At 40.4% G+C, this 18,371-nt stretch overlaps 1 protein-coding gene and 1 non-coding gene across 2 annotated transcripts in view; both read left to right on the top strand.

Moving 5' to 3' along the window:
• The window catches only part of AVEN (apoptosis and caspase activation inhibitor), a 165,243-nt gene that overhangs the window by 57,131 nt on the left and 89,741 nt on the right, over positions 1 to 18,371 (top strand). The gene's annotated exons all lie outside the window — the stretch shown is intronic.
• Positions 981 to 1,072, top strand: LOC132533655 (small nucleolar RNA SNORD88). The gene has a single exon (XR_009545507.1). It is a non-coding gene; the product is annotated as a small nucleolar RNA SNORD88 (small nucleolar RNA).

Raw genomic sequence — 18,371 nt, 5'->3', positions numbered from 1 at the left:
CACCTGTAGGGGAGTCGCTTCACAGGTGTTGAAGCAGGTCTGCAGGCGTCTTTCTTCCCCTCTCTCTGTCTTCCCCTCCTCTCTACATTTCTCTGTCCTATCTAACAATGATGAAATTAATAACTACAACAACAATAAAAAGGGCAACAAAAGGGGGAAAATAAAAAAAATGTTGCTATGTCAGACAAACATATTTTTGTAAGTAATGACATTTGATATGGGTGTACTTAATTCTGGCCTGTAGAAATACATCGATTTTCTTATAGTTATGGCTTCTGGGTGATTTATTTATTTTTTATCATTTTATTGGGATGTTATAAGTTTATAATATAATTACTGACAAACGAGGGGACTCTGAACAAGGAAAGAGAAGAGGTGGAGGGGGTTTTGGATGATATAAAATGAGTAGGGCTGTAGCATTCAAGACAATTTTACGGACATAGTAGCCAACATGTTTTTTCTGTTTACTATACTTGTTACACTTTTATAATCATACTATAAGTTTTCAATTTAGAAATACAATACTATAAGTTTTCAATTTAGAAATGATCATGCAATCATTAAATACTTTCATTGAATACTTTGCAAGAATTCAATGCAATCATTGAATACTTCCCAGGAATTTTCAAAAATCTCTTTATCTTTAGGGTCTTCATTTTATTTTATCAGGGCACTACTCAGCTTTGATTTATGGTGATGCTGGGTGAACCTGGGACCTTTGGAACCTCAGGCGTGGAAGTCTTTTATATACCATTATGCTGTCTCCCCTGCCCCAAAGTCTCCTTAGTTGATCAGTCTTTCCGCATAGTGCAAAACAAACAGAGAAACAAGCAACCCAACAGCAGCAAAACCACTAACATAGCCCAAGTTTTTAGGCATTAGTGTGAACTTCTTTGGCTATTTGCACTCAGGATATGCTAAAGTTAGTATTTTTCAGTTTTCTTAACACACTGAGAAATGATGTGTTAAAACTAGCTATTTTGCCCCCGTGATGTCCAGCACTGGGCTCTGACCACCCCTGAGGACATGGTGCCCCCCGGGACCTTTGACACCCCGGGGGTCTGAGGGGCCCCGATCTGCAGAGGTGCATGTAGGGATGGAAGTTGCTGCCCTCGGAGTCTGATGTTTCTCCCTCTCTCCGTTCAGCACCACCTGAGACCAGGCCTCACCGCGGTGCGGCCATCACATTAAAGTCTCATCTCGGAAAAAAAAAAAAAAACTAGCTATTTTTTTAAAAAAATTTTCTTCACAAAGATGAGAGAAATATAGATTATTCCGAATTACTTTAAGATTTTTTTTGAAAGCTATTATTTAAGCCTCTTACTATTATTCACAATAGATTATAAAGAAAAACCTTGATTTCAATATGAAAGAAAATAAAATGAAGCTTCTTCCTGACAAGAGTAAAGGGAGGGAGGATGGTATCTGGCAGTTCATTGCCTTGAGAAGATAAACTACAGAAGCAAAATTACCAAATTGATGTACATTACAATAAATAATTTAAATCCAGAGAACTCAGGAATATGACTAACTACTTGTTGGGAAAAAAATTGAACACAAGAGTGTAAAGCTCATATTTTACCACTCTTAACTGATTGTGAGTTGAAATGTTAATTTTTTATTTTCAAAGTAAAAATGCTAATTTTTCAAGTGTGTCAGTGAAGTAAAACAGGAGGAAAAAGATGAAAATCTTTAGCAAAGACTCACTGTAGATAAAAAAAAAATAGTCCTTTACCTCTGGTTGGGACTGGTATGTATACAAATGAAATATTTTGAATATCTAACTATTTTCTTCTTTTTGAGGTTGCTGTATATTATACTATCTCTGCTTGTCTTTGCAGCTTTTCTTTGGTTACTGCAAAAATGATGGGCGAATTTCTGTAATAAATACAGAAGCAAAAGAGGCATTCTTAAAGAGTACAGGGGTCATGCAGTTCACTCCATTCATAAAAATGCAGAGCACAGGGAAATAGAAGAGAATTCAGATCTGACTTTTTTTTTAAAAGACAAATACTGAATGATTACTCTTGATAACTTCCCTTGCATGATCAGAAGATCTCTATAGCTAGGTGTGGTTTGCTTTTATTTTTTTCCGTTATCTCTGGTCTTCGATGATAACAGGACTATGATTATTAGTAAGACTCATTTGTGAGAAGATTTAAGCTTCAGACTCTTCTTATTAATGTTTAAATGGAAACAATTGTGGTTGAATTTAATATAAAAGTGATATAGGGAATTGAAATTCTGACAGTCCTTTCTCTTTATCTCTTTGTTTTACATATGCTAGTCTCATTGTGGAGTGGTTTCTAGGGGATTTCTAAGAGGCACTGTTCCCTTTAATACTCTTTGATGGTCCTAGTGGTTCTTTGCACTTACAGTTTAGACCATTGATCTGAGTTAAAAAGCCTCTGAGGTATTAAGATACCAGACATTTTTTGTTCTCTTGTTAAATCAGGATTTGATATGTTATAAATATATGCCCAGTACCTTAACTGTAAATTAATCTCAGTTGACAAAAGTGTTATATTCTAGTTTAGTAGAGATTGTTTTTCTTTAGTGTGAGAGTGACATTACAGCTTTTTTTTTGAGGTGTGTGTGTGTGTGTGTGTGTGTGTGTGTGTGTGTGTAAGTGTGTGTAATTATAAAAGCCAGTCATTGAGCTTTGTTCATTTCCATTAATAGACATATTAAAAATGCATTGATGTTTTGTTTGTTTTCTCAAGTGCCCTGTGCCAACAAATCTTATTTGGGTATGTTTGGCAAATAGCATCTGTGAATGTCTCTTCTGCCCCATCCAGGGTTTTTCATACATTTATCAAGATACTAATTAAGACAAAAATCAGGCTTTTACAAATGAAGGGAGGGGTGGAACAAATTCAGTGTAAAATAAATGAGATTTTTTTTTTTTTTTTGTGGGGGAGATATTTCATTATCTAGTTAAGAGTTTATACAGCATAAGTAAAAACAAGTGTTACCCCCCCCCAAAAAAAAAAAAAAAACTCACTAGATCTACATAAGGCTTAAGGGAAGGTGGAATGAAATTCACATCTACTAGCTCACAGCATCACTGCTTTGGTTTCTGTAGTCACAATACAGATTAATGGTATAAATTAAATCTTACCTGGCAGTGGTTTGTCTGAAGCTCAGTACTTTGAACTCTGGCTGGAAATAGCTCCAATCCCTGAAATACCTTCTGTGCTTTGCACTCGTGCGTTCCTTTACACCGGGTTTAATTTCTTGTAGTGTCTCTAAATCTTGGTGCTCTATTCCTGGTGCTCCGGTAGCATCAGTTACGGCAGCATGAAGATTCGCTTCAGATAGGATGATAGAAATAGAAGGGTGAATATTGTCTTTCTCTTTCTGACATCAGCAGTTGATCTGACCACAGCCAACATGAGTGTTCAGAACTTATTAAAAATTCATGGGCTGTTTTCAGCAATGAGAAATCCTGTTTTTTTTCTGTAAACCTTTCACCTTCTGGAAAAGTTCTATTGTCTGTATTTCAGAATTAGGCATACTTCCCAATTCAGCTGCTGAAAAAGAAGTCCCTGTAGACCGAAGCATGAATGGTCTCTTGGACTCTCCGGATTCCCTTGTTTTTCCCTCTAACAACTTTTCACTCCTTTAGCTTCTTCTATGTAAAAGGTGAAGGCATTCTTCTGTCACTCTTATGGTTCTGGTCACACATGGTTCTGGTACACTGTGTTTCGAATAGTGAGGGAAAAATCCAAAAGGAGGGACAGCTTCATCTCCTGGACAGTGAGCATACTTTGCATGAATGAAGAGCTGGTAGGAGCTATTCAAACCAGACAGCAAACTGATGGGATGACGCGTTCAGACATAATACACCCATTAATTACTTCTCCTGATGGACAGCAGTGCACCCTGAAAGAAAAAAGGAAGGAGCAGACGATCTGTTTATGTGGATAGGTGCTCTGTCTGAGCAGCTTGTCATTGGGAAGCCACTCCGGGAAAAGCTGCAGCTTGGGAATGTGAGCAGGTAAAATGGGCAAGAGCTGTTCTGACAGACAGTTAAGTGATGGATTTTGGAAGGGGGAAAATGTTGAACATAGAGGTAGCTGGGGTAAGGGTTTGATATGCTTTTGAAAATGTTCCTATATTTCCACTAGTCCTTTCAGTTGAAAGAACATACTCTATATTTTACATATGTATTTAGCAGAGATTTTTACTGAGCTGTTTTTCTTATGATAGTTTTCTCTATAAAACTGAAAAAAAAGTGGGGGGCTGTACAGTAGTGTACCCCGAGCAGTGGATTTGTAGTGCTGGCACTGAGCCCCAGTGATTACCCTGGAGGAAACAAAAAAACAAAAACCCCCATAAAAATGAAAAAAAAATAAGAAAGTTGTCTTTGAAGAATATGTTGTAAGTTTTAAACCCTTTTGTCAGTATGTGTGTGAAGATATACCTGTTTTGGGCATATATACTTCATTTCTTTGAAATAAAGCATTAAGAGTTATTTGGTATAAACTTTTAGTAGGGATTTCATTTTGGTTTTTCTTAAATTATAATTTTGTGTAGTTGTATACAATCTTAAAAATATCTATTTCATTCTTTTTCTCCCCATTCATATTCTCCTTCTAGGACGATAGAATGTCTGGAGTTGTGCAGACACTGAGCCCCAGCAATAATCCTGGTGGCAAGAAAAAAGAAGTAGACCCTCTTTTACACATCCCTGGTCTGTCATCATCGCTAATGATGACATTTATGCCTTGCTTAACAATAGCTTTTTCTCCCTCCATGTTACAAGTTGGCTGGAGGAGCAAGAACAGGGAAGCTTGATGCATGAGGATTCAAGGGCCTGGATGGAAATCTCCTTGACTTAGAGCTGTAACTGAGGCTCCATTTCAATGGAGCGTCTAGAAAATTGCTCTCCTAAGGTGATTGGCACACCTGGCTGTTTTCTGTCCTGCACCTTAGAATGGGAGCATCCTTTGGTAACTGTGTAGCACTCTTTTATGGTCTCTGATTGTGCCTTGTCCTTTTAATCTTGCTAATGAGGGTTGAATGTGCTTGTTACCTTCCCATGTGTTTTTGTAAAAGCTCAGTCAATAGCTGCAAACTGGGACTCTCATACAGATAAACAGAATGGAAAAAGGTGAACCAGAATTACTGCTTTGTTTCCTAAGTTATCTGATATTTTTCTCCCAAGTCATTTATAATGTAGTATCAACATTGGAAGGGCACTTTGTAAATATTGGTAAATGTACAAGTTCTTGTAGAGAACAAGGTCTGATCGTTGACAGAGTGGTTGGTTGTACAGGCCTCTATAAGATTGAGTGGATTCTGAGTGCAAGCAGACACTCTATTTCAAATCATTACCTCCCAGTGCATTAGCTATAGAGTGAATGACTAGAAAAATATTTCAATGAAGCAGCGGCCTGTAGCAGTTCTGAACCCAAAGCAGCTAGATCGTAGCCTCTGTGAGAATCATCTCCAAAGACTTTGTGCTTGGTAATCCTGATGTTGCTCTTGATTTTAGAAAGCTACATTTATTTTTACTATCCACAGGATGGATTTTCATCTCCGAAGCAAGAGATTTTTTTTTTAAATTTCTGTATTGGGGAATTAATGTTTTACATTCAACAGTAAATACAATAGTTTGTACATGCATAACATTTTCCAGTTTTCCACATAACAATACAACCCCCACTAGGTCCTCTGTCATCCTTCTTGGATCTGTATTCTCCCAACCCACCCACCCCCACCCCAGAGTCTTTTACTTTGGTGCGATATGCCAATTCCATTTGAGGTTCTATGTGTGTGTGTGTTTGTTTTTTTTTCTGATCTTGTTTTTCAACTTCTGCCTGAGAGTGAGATCATCCCATAATCATCCTTCTGTTTCTGACTTATTTCACTTAACATGAGTTTTTCAACGTCCATCCAAGATTGACTGATAACAGTGAATTCACCATTTTTTATAGCTGAGTGATATTCCATTGTATTTGTATACCACAACTTGTTCAGCCACTCATCTGTTGTTGGACACCTGGGTTGCTTTCAGGTTTTGGCTATTACAAATTGTGCTGCCAAGAAGAAGCAAGAAATTTTTGCTGTGAATATTGTTTAGAGAGTAGAGGGGCTGAGTGGTGGTGCACCTGGTTGAGTGCACATTACAGTGCACAAGGATCCGGGTTTGAGCCCCTGGTCCCCACCTGCAGGGAGATAGCTTTGTGAATGGTGAAGTAGTGTTGCAGGTGTCTCTGTCTCTCTTTATCTCTGTCTCTCCCTTCCCTCTCAATTTCTGACAGTCTCTATCCAGTAAATAAAGATTAAAAGCAAACAGACTTTAGTGGCAAGCGAGAGAGTAAATCATTGGGTGTAAGGGGTGTGTGTGTGTGTGTGTGTGTGTGTGTGTGTGTGTGTGTGTGAGTCTGTCTTTCTCCCCTTTGCCTCCAACCAGTTATAAGAGAGTCTTAGGCAGACAAACTTTAGTAGCAGGTGAGAACTCTACCACTGAACCACCCATGCGATGGCAGAGAGACATTATATTCTCTGGTGTACATAAAATAAAACATAGTTTTCTTTTTTATTATTTATGGATAGAGACAGAAATTGAGAGGGGGGAGACAGAAAGACACTTCTAGGGGGTCGGGCGGTGGCTCAGCTGGTCAAGTGCACATGGCGCAAAGTGCAAGAATGGCATAAGGATCCCGGTTTGAGCCCCTGGCTCCCCACCTGCAGGGGGAGTCGCTTCACAAGTGGTGAAGCAGGTCTGCAGGTGTCTATCTTTCTCTCCCCCTCTGTCTTCCCTTCCTCTCTCCATTTCTCTCTGTCCTATCCAACAACAAGGACATCAATTACAACAACAATAATAACCACAACAATGATAAAACAACAAGGGTAACAAAAGGAAAAAAAATTAGCCTCCAGGAGCAGTGGATTCGTGGTGCAGGCACCACGCCCCAGTAATAACCCTGGAGGCAAAAAAAAAAAAGCACTTGTACTGTCTTATTGCTTGTGAAGTTTCCCCTCTGCAAGTGGGGACCAGGGCCTTGGACTGGCCTTGAGCATGGTAATGTGTACTCAACCAGGCACACCACTACCTGGCCCTATTTTTTCCCCTTCCCTTTCCCTTTCCCTTTCCCTTTCCCTTTCCCTTTCCCTTTCCCTTATCCTTTCCCTTTCCCTTTCCCTCCCCCGTCCCTCCCCTCCCCTCCCCTCCCCTCCCTTCCCTGTCTCCTTCCCTGTCTTCCTCTCTTCCTTCCTCCCTTCCTTTTAAAGATATATTAACTCCCAACTCCCACCTTCAACCCAATTTATTCTTTGATTTTAATATAAATATATTTTTTTAATTTAAATTTTATTATTGATTTACAAAATTATGAGATAACATGGGTATAATTACACAACATTCCCACCACCAAAATTTTGTCATCATTTCCTCCATCGGAAACTACAGCAGTTCTCCCAAGGTTACAGATATAGGTTGACTTATTTCTATAGCTATCTATCTCTTTATATATTTGGTATTTTTTCCTATGATGCTGCTTCTATTCCTTTGTTTTTTTTTAAATTTAATTTATTTGTAAAATAAAAAATAGAAAATATTGACAAAATCATAGAATAAGAGGGGTGAAATTCCACACGTTTTCCACCACCAGAGTTCCATATCCCATCCACTCCATTGGAAGTTTTCCTATTCTGTATCTCTCTGGGAGCATGGACCCAGGGTCATTAGGGGGTGCAGAAAGTGGGAGGTCTGGCTTCTATAATTGCTTCTCCGATGGACACGGGCATTGACAGGTTGATCCATACTCCCAGCCTATTTTTATCTTTCCCGACTGGGGCAGGGCTCTTGAGAGGTGGTGTTCCAGGGTCCATTGGTGAGGTCATCTGTCCGGGTGAGTCAGGTTGACATCATGGTAGCATCTGCAACTTAGTGTTTGGAACATGTATATTCCTTTGCTTCCTCCTTTCTTGTGGGACTCAGTTCAGTAGTTCTTGTAAGGTGGGGTTGATTGTGGGAAATTCCTTTAGTTCTTGAATATTTGAGAAAAAAAAACCTTTATTTTTCCCTCATATTTGAAGGATAAATTTGCAGGATACAATATTCGTGGCTGGAATTCCCTCTCCTTTAGAACTTTGAATATGTCGTTCCACTCTCCTTGCCTCTAGAGTTTGTACAGAGAAATCTGATCAAAGTCTTATAGTTCTGCCTTTGTATGTAACTTCTTTCCTTAGGGCCAGCAATTTTTTCCCCCTTGTCATTGACTTGATAGTTTTATAATAATGTGCCTCGGTGTTGGTCTTTTTGTGTTTATAAATCTGGGTGATCGTTCTGCCTCTTGAATGAGACTGTTCTGATGGTTTCCTAAGTGAGGGAAGTTCTCAGTTAAGATTGCTCTGAAAATTGGCTCTGGGCCTTTGGCCTTGTCCTCCTCTTCCAGATATACCCATCACTCTTATATTCGATCTTTTGATGGAGTCTGCAGTTTCACAGAGTGATTCAGTCTTTCTAAACCACTCCTCTCCCTCATCTTTGAATTGAAAGAGTGGGCTGGCGATGTCGTCTAGATTGGAGATTATTTCTGAATGTGTGGATCTACTTCCTAAGCCTTCTACCTGGGCATGGATTGCAGTCAGTGTCTCTTACTCCCTGGAGTTAGAGACTGAAGTTCTTCAAGATTTGAAGAGTCTTAGTGATCTGTTATAAGTTCCTCTCTCATGTGTTTTAATTCCATAGTAACATGCTCTTTTAACTCTTGCTTAATTTCTTGCAAAGTCCATAATGAGCTTTGTGTAGTCTGTCTCTGAGAGTCTCTCTAAATCTGTAATTCCTTGGATTTCCTTCCTTCCTTCCTTCCTTCCTTCCTTCCTTCCTTCCTTCCTTCCTTCCTTCCTTCCTTTTTGCCTCCAGGGTTATTGCTGGGGCTCAGTGCCTATACTACAAGTCCACTGCTCCTGGAGACTTTATTTTTTTCCTTTTGTTGCCCTTGTTGTTTTATCATTATTATGGTTATTGTTGTTGTTATTGATGTCATTGTTGTTGGATAGGAAGGAGAAGATGGGGAGAGAAAGATAAACATCTGCAGACCTGCTTCATTGCCTGTGAAGCAACCCCCCCTGCAGGTGGGGAGCTGGGGGCTTGAACCAGAATCCTTAAGCTGGTCTTTGTGTATTGCACCACATGTGCTTAACCTGCTGCGCCACCACCTGACTTCGCCACTGTTTCATTTCTGTCTGGCTGATACAGCATAGTTGGCTGTTTAGTTCTGTTTCTCTGCTTACACATTTTTTTTTTTTTATGCTGGTTATTGATGGCCAGTAGGTAGTGCTGTTGTGATCTCTAGGTTTTCTTGTTTGTATGATCTGTGGCAGGTAGGATGAGTTGCTTTGGGCTGTCTTATGGTCGCCAATGCCCTGTTTTATGTTGTGTCCTTGCCTTAAATTCAGAAGGTTACAACTCTCCTGAGTCAAAGATTGAGAGGTTTTAAGCCCGTCTCTTTTCTTCCAGCACTAGGAACAATGTTACTTGCTTGCTGTGCATTAAAGTGAAATCGCCAAAATGGCGCAGCTCAGCACCTGCACCGCCCAGAGAGCTCTGATTTGACTTGGCTGTTCTTCAACCCATGCCCACATCCCTTTTCACTCCAACTGCATGTGAGCACCCACCTGAGGCTGCAGAACTGTCAGCTGTAGATTGTGACTTCGGTTGGGTCTCTTCTATTTATTTGTTGTTTTGGGAGGAGAGTGATTTAGTCCCAGTTATTCCATGGCCATGTCTCCTGGAAGTCATATAAATGTATTTCTTCTCCTCCTCCTCTTCCTTCCTCCTCCTTAATCCTCCTGTTCCCCCTCCTCCCTCCTCCCTCCTTCTCTTCTCTCCTCTCCTCTCCTCTCCTCTCCTCTCCTCTCCTCTCCTCTCCTCTCCTCTCCTCTCCCCTCCTCTCCTCTCCCCTCCCCTCCCCTCCCCTCCCCTCCCCTCTCCTCTCCCCTCCCCTCCCCTCTCCTCTCCCCTTCCCCTCCCCTCCCCTCTCCCCTTCCCCTCCCCTCCCCTTCCCTCCCCTCCCCTCCCCTCCCCTCTCCCCTCCCCTCCCCTCCCCTCCCCCCTCCCCTCCCCTCCCTTTTCCCCTCCCCTCCCCTCCTCTCTTCTTTTTTTTTCTCTTTATTGCCACCATGGTTATCCTGGGAGCTTAGTGCCTGCATAATAAATCCATGGCTCCCATAGGCTCTTTTTTCCTTTATGTAATAGAACAGAGGTAAATTGAGAGGGGAGGCAGAGATAGGGAGAGAGACCGACACCTAAAACTCTTGCTTCACCACCTGCAGGTGGTGACTGTGGCATAAACCCAGGTCCTTGTGCAAGGTAACGTGGGCTCTCATCTGATTGTGCTACTACCACTAGAAACACTAGCAACAGTGCTAGACCTGTTACTGGTTTTATAGACTTTTCAAAAAGAATTTTATGTATAATAACTTCAGTGTAATAAGATAAGTGACCCTTCCTCCTTCCCTCCAATAAAGTTCTTTTTTCAAAGAAGTAGATTCTTTAAAAAAAGTTATCTTTATTTATTGGATTGAGACAGCCAGAAATTGAGCAGGAAGGGGGGTGATAGGGAGAGAGAGATAGAAACCTGCAGCCCTGCTTCACCACTTGTGAAGCTTTTCCTCTGCAGGTGGAGACCAGGGGCTCGAACCTGGGTCCTTGTGCATTGTACCATGTGCACTTAACCAGGTGTGTCACCACCTGGCCTCTCCAGTAAAGTTCTTTCTTGAATGTTTGGTCCAATCCTAGAAGTATGCTTACAACTGCTTTTGAATCTTTGTGAAATTATAATAGCGTTTTTCCTAGTTTAAAAAATTGATTTAACATTGGTTTATAATATTAAAATAATTTAGGAGTATACTTAAATACTGTGTGAGTGTGTGTGTGTGTGTGTGTGTGTGTGTCACTCACTGTGCCCACCACCAAAATTTTGTGCCATTGTGCCAGGAAGAGCCTTCTACTTTTCTCCTTCCCTCCTTTTGGTAAACCTTTCTTGTACTCCAAGAGTGTGGTGGCTTTATCTTCTAGTCCTGTATTCTGTCAAGCTGAACTATTCTAGACACAAGGCCTCTTATATAGGCCTTAATGCTATCAAGGGTTTCCCTTAATTCCAGGATTTTCTTTCGTTTTTTTCTTTGTTAAATTTGTAGCTCTTTGATGAAGAGATCTTTGGATTCGTTAATTTGCATTTGTATATTTGAACTTAGCTTTCTGAATTCAAACTCAAATACATCTTCCAAACCCTTGTGATGCTGAACTTCTACATTAGTTTTTTTTTTTTTTTCTCTTTCACTTGGGTGTGATGTCTGCTGTTCAACCTGCAGGTGGTGCTGTGGTTGTATTGTTTATATGTGGTGGTGTGTAGGGGCTGGAGAGAGTCTTCTCTGTTACTCCAGTTTGGTTCAGGTAAGTGTTTCAATATGGCTCCTTTCCCCACAAATGCAATTCCTGTAGTGTTGATGCTGTTGCACAAAGCTTGGGATGTATTTGCCTTTTTCAGACTGCAGCTGGCATCTGGCCATCCTGTTCTGCAGTCTTGGGGGTTCCTGTGCTTGCTGCTGTCTTCCGTTTGGTGTCTGAGATTCAAAATGGCGCTGTCTGCTTTCACCCAGCTGCTGGTATAGCTCGGGATTTGAGCTGCCTCTGCCATGATACTCTCTTCTGCTACTTTCCACGTGCCTGTTTGCATATAGCTAACCCTCAAACTTTGTGGGTTCTGACTGATGTGAGGTTCCAGGTGTTGTTGTTGTTCTTCTTCTTCTCCTGCTTCTTCTCCTTCTTCTCCTCCTCCTCCTCCTTTTACTGTTTTACTTATGTTTTTTCAGGTGTGATGTTTCAGTTATTGTTACTCCTTTGGGTGCAATTTCTTTCTATGACAGGTGTCTACACACCACTCCTGCCACCAGCCTAGACTCTCTACCACCATAAGTTATTTTATAGGAAGTAGAATCATCTTTTTTTTTTTTTCTTGTGCCTGAAACTAACACAATACTACATGTTTACATTTCACCAGTAGGGGAGCTCCCAATAAATGTTTAAATATTTGAGTGAAAGAAAAGTACAAAAAGTAATCTTCCTTTTATATTCTCAAGCTCTTAGGTAAGTGAGATTTGTGGTTAAGTATTTCTTCTGTGGTAAGTGCTTATTTTTAGGATACTGACTGTATCCATGATTTCAATTAAATGGGATGTGTTGCATGCATGACAAAGCAGCACATTATCCCAGTAAACTATTTTGCCAGCATACCATTCCCGTTTTATAAAGGAGAAAATAAAGGTTAAAGTAAACTTTTAAAAATTGACTTAGCTAGTAAGATATTGAGCTGAATCAAGCAAGGGGGATTCAAATCCAGAATCCAATAAGATACCGACTGAGAAAAACACTTTTTGGAGACCAATCTTCCTTCCTTTCCTCCATCTTCCTTTCCCTCTCCCTCTCCCTCTCCCCCTCCCCCCTCCCCTTTCTCTTTTCTCCTTCTCCTCCTTTAAATAAATAGTAGTTTATTGGGAGGTTACTGGTTTATAGCACAGTTGTTGACATATAGGTGCAACTTCTCATCTCCTCATAATAGCTGTCTGTAAGATACTCTTTACTCTTTACAACCTAGGTCCCCCTTCCCTTACATATACCAGGACTCCAGAGTCCCTTCATTTTATTCCTTTCCTTCCTTTCTCAGAGCCCATTGCTTTGGTTCAATACTATATACCCAGTCCAAGTTTCACCTTATGTTTTTTTCTTTTTGTCCTTCTTTTTGTGCTTCTTAAATTCCAACTATGAGTGAGATTATTTACTTGTCTTTTGTGATTTCCCAGACTTTGGATATTACAAAGATGACATCTGTTATTGACAGATGACAGATGAGTAACAATGTTGTAGTATATATTCACAATGGAATACTATGAAGCTGTTAAAAATGATAAAATAATCTCCTTTGCCATATCTTGGACAGAACTTGAAGGTGATATATTGAGTAATATAAGCCAGAAAAAAAAGGGGGAGAGAAGAGGAGAGAGAAAGAGAGACACCTACAGACACTTGTAAAGCAACTTGAAGGTGAGGAGCGGGAGCTCGAACCAGGATCCTTGCACTTTGTCCTTTGTGTGCTTAACCTTGTGTGCCACCGCCACCCCCCCCAAATGGACTTTTAAAGTATTTCATTTTTAAACTTCTTTAGTGGGTTACCATAACACACATCTGCTTCACTCTTCTCAGGCCTTAGCAGGGGTCTTGGTGGTCTAGTCTGTTAGCCTACAGATTTTTAATTCTCAAGTTGAATGTCAGACAACCACTAGAGGTCTCCAGACCACACTTTTGAAAGTTCCAGTTTATTTGACACACCTTACTCGGTGGAGTATTTTCCAGGGGGATTGCTTACTTATACTTCTGTTTTGGTATTTGCTAAGGGCTTTTTGTCTTCCATTTCCTAGATCACGCCAAGTTAAAAATGGATGAGGTCCTTGCTTCTTAGAAGCCCTGAGGCCCACTGAAATGTGAGCATGAACACGTTACTGAGAGTGCCACAACATGGCCTCTAGAACAGATTTTTTTTTGTGTGTAGACATGAAATCATGAACATAACCTTGATTGTAACTCTGTGGTGATTTTCAGGGAGCTGAGGGAAGAAATTACATAGAAAAGAAAAGTTTTTGACCCCCATGGGCATGCCATGGTTTGCTGGATTGTGAAAAGATCTTAGAGTCCTATATGTAACTAAGAAACTGACACACCAGCCAGGTCTGTTGAACTTGGCAAAATAGGATGGCTCTGTTCTGTTTGTTTGAATTGCTCTAACAAAATAGTATGGCTGGGTGGCTTAGTCTTCCAGCTGGCTGAGAAGTCCAGGATAAGGGTGCTGGCATGGAGAGGGGCAGGCCATGGTGCTCTTGTCTGCTTTCCAGGGTGGCTGCTTGCTCGCTCCATCTTTGTGTGGAACAGAGAGGAAAACCTGATACCTCTCCCTTCTAATATCAGGGCACTTATCCCATCCTAGAAAGCCCCCTCTCATACAGAACCTCATCACCTCCACAAAGGCCCCAACTTTTATTACCAGGCCCCAATTCCTATTACCATCATTTTGAAACTTAGAAATTCAGCATAAGGATTAAACAAACAAACAAACAAACAAAAAACAAGGGCAACAAAAGGGAAAATAAATAAAATATAAAATAATAAAAATAATAAAAAAATACTTATTTTATTTTAATGAGAGAGATAGAGAGATACAGAAAGAAAGACACAAAAGACCAAAACACTGCTTATGAACCTGGGACCTCAGAGCCTCAGGCATGAAAGTCTTTTGCATAACCATTCTGTTGTCTCCCCAGCCCAAGCATAAGAAATTTGAAGGGGAGTACACACACTTGGGCTATAATGGCTCTTGAAGCTTGGGCAATAATAGTGGAAGAGGAAACAATGGAGATTAAAGGACTGTTTTGCATGTGTGAAAGAGAGAACTTGCTGTTGGTCATGTGTCTGGCCATAATGGAGAATGAAGTGTCCAGAATGACTCAGGAGCATGGCGTGGATAGATCCAGGGAAATGATGCTTGCTGCTATTGAAGAAGCTGAATGAGGAGCAGCCTTGAGGGAGGAAAGATCAAGAGAGAATATTGAGTTCAGTGAACTGAGAAGAAGTGAACTCTTAACTTCTTAAATTATAAGAGTGCAAGTGAATGCGAGTTCAAACCCCAGAGGGGGAGCAATGTTAGGGGAAGATGACCTGAGGTCTCTGAACTCCAATTCTATCTAGACCTCAAGGCCCAGTGAGAGAAGCGAAAAATGAAAGGACATTTGGAAGCAGCAATAGGTGTAGGTGTGACTTAGAAAGGAAGAGAAGGCAGGAGATAGGAAAAAAAAGGGGGGGGGGAAATATATACATACATAGATAGTTATAGAAATACTAGTCAACCCGTTTATCTGTGACCTTGGGAGAACTACTGCAGTTTCCAATGGAGGGAATGAGGACATAGAACTCTGGTGGTGGGAATGGTGTGGAATTAAGACCCAGTTGTTTCATAATTTTGTGAATCAGTATTAAATCACTAAAACAAAAGTGCAAAAAAATATGCCAACTGTGAAAAAAGAGACTGTTTCTTTGTGGGAATCCATGTCATATGATTTTTGTTCATAGGTCTTTCTGATTGAAACAATGGTTTAATCCTTGCTTTTTTTTCCCCCTCCTTTTCACTTGTCTCTACTATTTTCTTGCAGCATATGCTGTTCATCATAACTTCTTTCTGGGGAAGAAGCAAAGTGGTTAATAAGTCAGTCTTCCTATGTGGGGTGTGGCTTGAAAAAGCTATTTTTGGGATAAAAAAATAATAGAATAACTTCTTTAATGTAGTCCATGAATGCTTTCGGACATGCTTAAATTGATAGTGACTCGAAGAGAAGTACAAAGATCTCTTATATGATGAGATGCCACTGTTTGTAGATGAGAGGGGCTCGTGTCTGAGAGGCACTTGCAGGTCTTGTGGTTGGTAGACACGTTTTAGCAGTAGTATCTGCAGACTGAAATCCTCGTCTCATTTCTCTTCATGAGACCTGCCATTCCCTGTCCACTTTCTCTCAAAAGAGAAGTTGAAATGAATCATTTGAGAAATCTCTTTTACAACAGAATGCTTGATTAGGTGAGAACAGCTATACTACTGGAGACATACCTTGTGTCTCTTACTTTGATACTTTAGTCCCACTTGCACAGCGGAGCACTTAAGACATTTGCATGGCCCTAGATGAGAGCAGGTGCCTGGGGCCAGTCAGTGGCACACCTGGTTGAACACATACATTACCATGTGCAAGGTCCTGGGTTTGAGCCCTCACTCCCTACCTGTAGTGGGGACACTTTTATGAGTGGTGAAGCCAGCCTGCAGGTCTTTCTTCTTCTCTATTTCCCCATATCCTCTCAGTTTCCCTGTCCTATCAAAACAGGAAGAAAAATCAAACAAACAAAAGGAAAATGGCCATCAGAAGAAGTGAATTTGTTAGTGACAACAATAATAATAATGATGGGCAACAAAAGGGGGGAAAAGTGGCCTCTGGGAGGTGAAGCAGGTCTGCAGGTGTCTGTCTGCCCCTCTTCTCTCGATTTCTCTGTTCTAGCCAACAATAATGACAGCAATAACAACAATGATAAACAAGGGCAAAAAAAAAAAAGTGAATTTGTAGTGCAAGCATAAAGGAAACAGCAACAACTCTGGTGGCAGTGAAGGGAAGCAAGCAAGCAAGCAAGCGAGCAGGTGCTTAAGACTAACCTGTGTTCCCAAGTAGCTGATATAGAGTACGAGAGACTGACATCATCCTTAGTGTGATGGCTGTTAGGGTAGTTAACAGAGAGCGACATAAATCAGACTTTGACCATAGGCAGAACAGACCTATTCCAAAGGAGAGATCAGAAAGGTATCTTAAACTATATTGGCAGTGTGTTCCTTGAAACCCTTCGAAGGATCAGTTTTACATGTCATCTTTCTTGTTTACCCAAAATGTTGATAAGAAGCTTAGCATGTACTTTATGATGAGTTTCTTGAGATTATATGAGAAATATTAAAATATCCTGATGGGAAAGGCAGCAAAACCTGTAATGCACCCTCCCTCCCTCTCTTTCTTCCCCCTCTTTCTAACCCAAGTGTTCTAGTTGCCATAACAACCCGAGTATGATAGTGCACTTGCTACAGTGGTTGAGGTGGTCTCAGCTGCTGTTTTCTGGATTTTAAAATTTAGCATCATATGCTATGACACAGAAATGCCCATCTTACCTATTGATCTCATTAATCCTTATAGTTGAATATCCAAAAGTCATTCTTTTCTCCCTCCATGCTAAAGAGACCCACATAGCCAGTGTCTAAGATTTTGCTTTTGTTCATGACTACTTTATTCCTAAAAGAAGTCTGTATATCTGGTCAGAGTCTCTTACTGCATACTGAGCAGTTGAGACACTCTGAAAGGTTAAATGACTTGCTTAATGGAAAATAATTCAGCAGAGCTTCAGTGGTTATGCTCTGCTATATTGATGAGTTTAGCTCTTTGATCTTTAGTTATATCTCACATTGACATTCCTTTGTCTATTTTTACTTACCTTGTTTGCCATCATGGTTATCACTGGGGCTCAGGATCTGCATGAACCTACTGCTCCCAGCAGCTATGTTTTCTTTCTTCTAGATAGAAGATGAGAGAGAGAGTGGGGAGAGAGAGAGAAAGAGGAGAGAAACTGCAGCACAGCCCCACATCCCTTCTCTGGAGGTGCTCCCATATGGTGGCCTGGGGCTTGAACTTGGGTCCTCATGTATGATAACGTCTGAGCTCTACCTGGTGAACCACCTGCTGCCTCTCTCCCACCTCCCTATTAATGCAGTGCTAGGGAGTAAGCCTCATACATAATTGATACTACTCATCTACCACCTAGGCTCTAAATTTATATAAATATGCCTTTCTTTGTGTAATTGGCTCACCTAGCATTCGTTTGTCACACTCTGCACTATAGCAAATTGTTTATGTCTGTCTAATCATCACTAAATTGAGCTTGTCAAGTTCAAGGTGAGATGCCATACTTTACTCATGACTTACCCAGCTTTTGCAGGGTTTTGAAAGCTCCAGTTTCAGATTAACTGGTGTCTGCTCTAGTTTTTTGCTTTTTGCTGATTTTTTTCTATCTAATGACCAGTTACTGATTTGTTATAGTTTGTCTATTTAATTTTTTAATTTTTTCGATAGAGACAAAGAATGCAGAAAGAGAGAATGGAAGAGATCATAGCTTCCTACAGTATGGTGGGGACCAGACTCGAACCTGAGTCACACACATGAAAAACAGTGCACTATCAGCTTTACATTTCTTCTTTCTTGTTTATCCAAAATGTTGACAAGCAGTGAATTATTTTGAAAACCCTATAGTTTGATTTAAAAAAAAGATTTGCGTAAGGTGTCAGGCTACAAAATTAACATTCAGTAGTCAGTGGCATTCCTCTATGCAAACACTAAGTTAGAAGAAATTGAAATCCAGAAATTAATTCCTTTTACTATAGCAACAAAATCAATTAAATGTCTACAAATAAACCTAACCAAAGAAGTGAAAGACTTGTATACTGAAAATTATGAGTCACTACTCAAAGAAATTGAAAAAGACACAAAGAAGTGGAAAGATATTCCATGTTCATGGGTGGGAAGAATTGACACCATCAAAATGAATATACTACCCAGAGCCATATACAAATTTAATGCTATCCCCATCAAGATCCCAACCACCTTTTTAGGAGAATAGAACAAATGCTACAGATGTTTATCTGGAACTGGAAAAGACCTAGAAGTGCCAAAACAGTCTTGAGAAGAAAGAACAGAACTGGAGGCATCACATTCCCAGATCTCAAATTGTACTA

The sequence above is a fragment of the Erinaceus europaeus genome, chromosome 16 (assembly GCF_950295315.1).
Source record: "Erinaceus europaeus chromosome 16, mEriEur2.1, whole genome shotgun sequence".
In the NCBI taxonomy this organism is placed as follows: domain Eukaryota; kingdom Metazoa; phylum Chordata; class Mammalia; order Eulipotyphla; family Erinaceidae; genus Erinaceus; species Erinaceus europaeus.
Note: the sequence above shows the minus strand (reverse complement) of the source record. Positions and strands in the feature narration are given on the sequence as shown.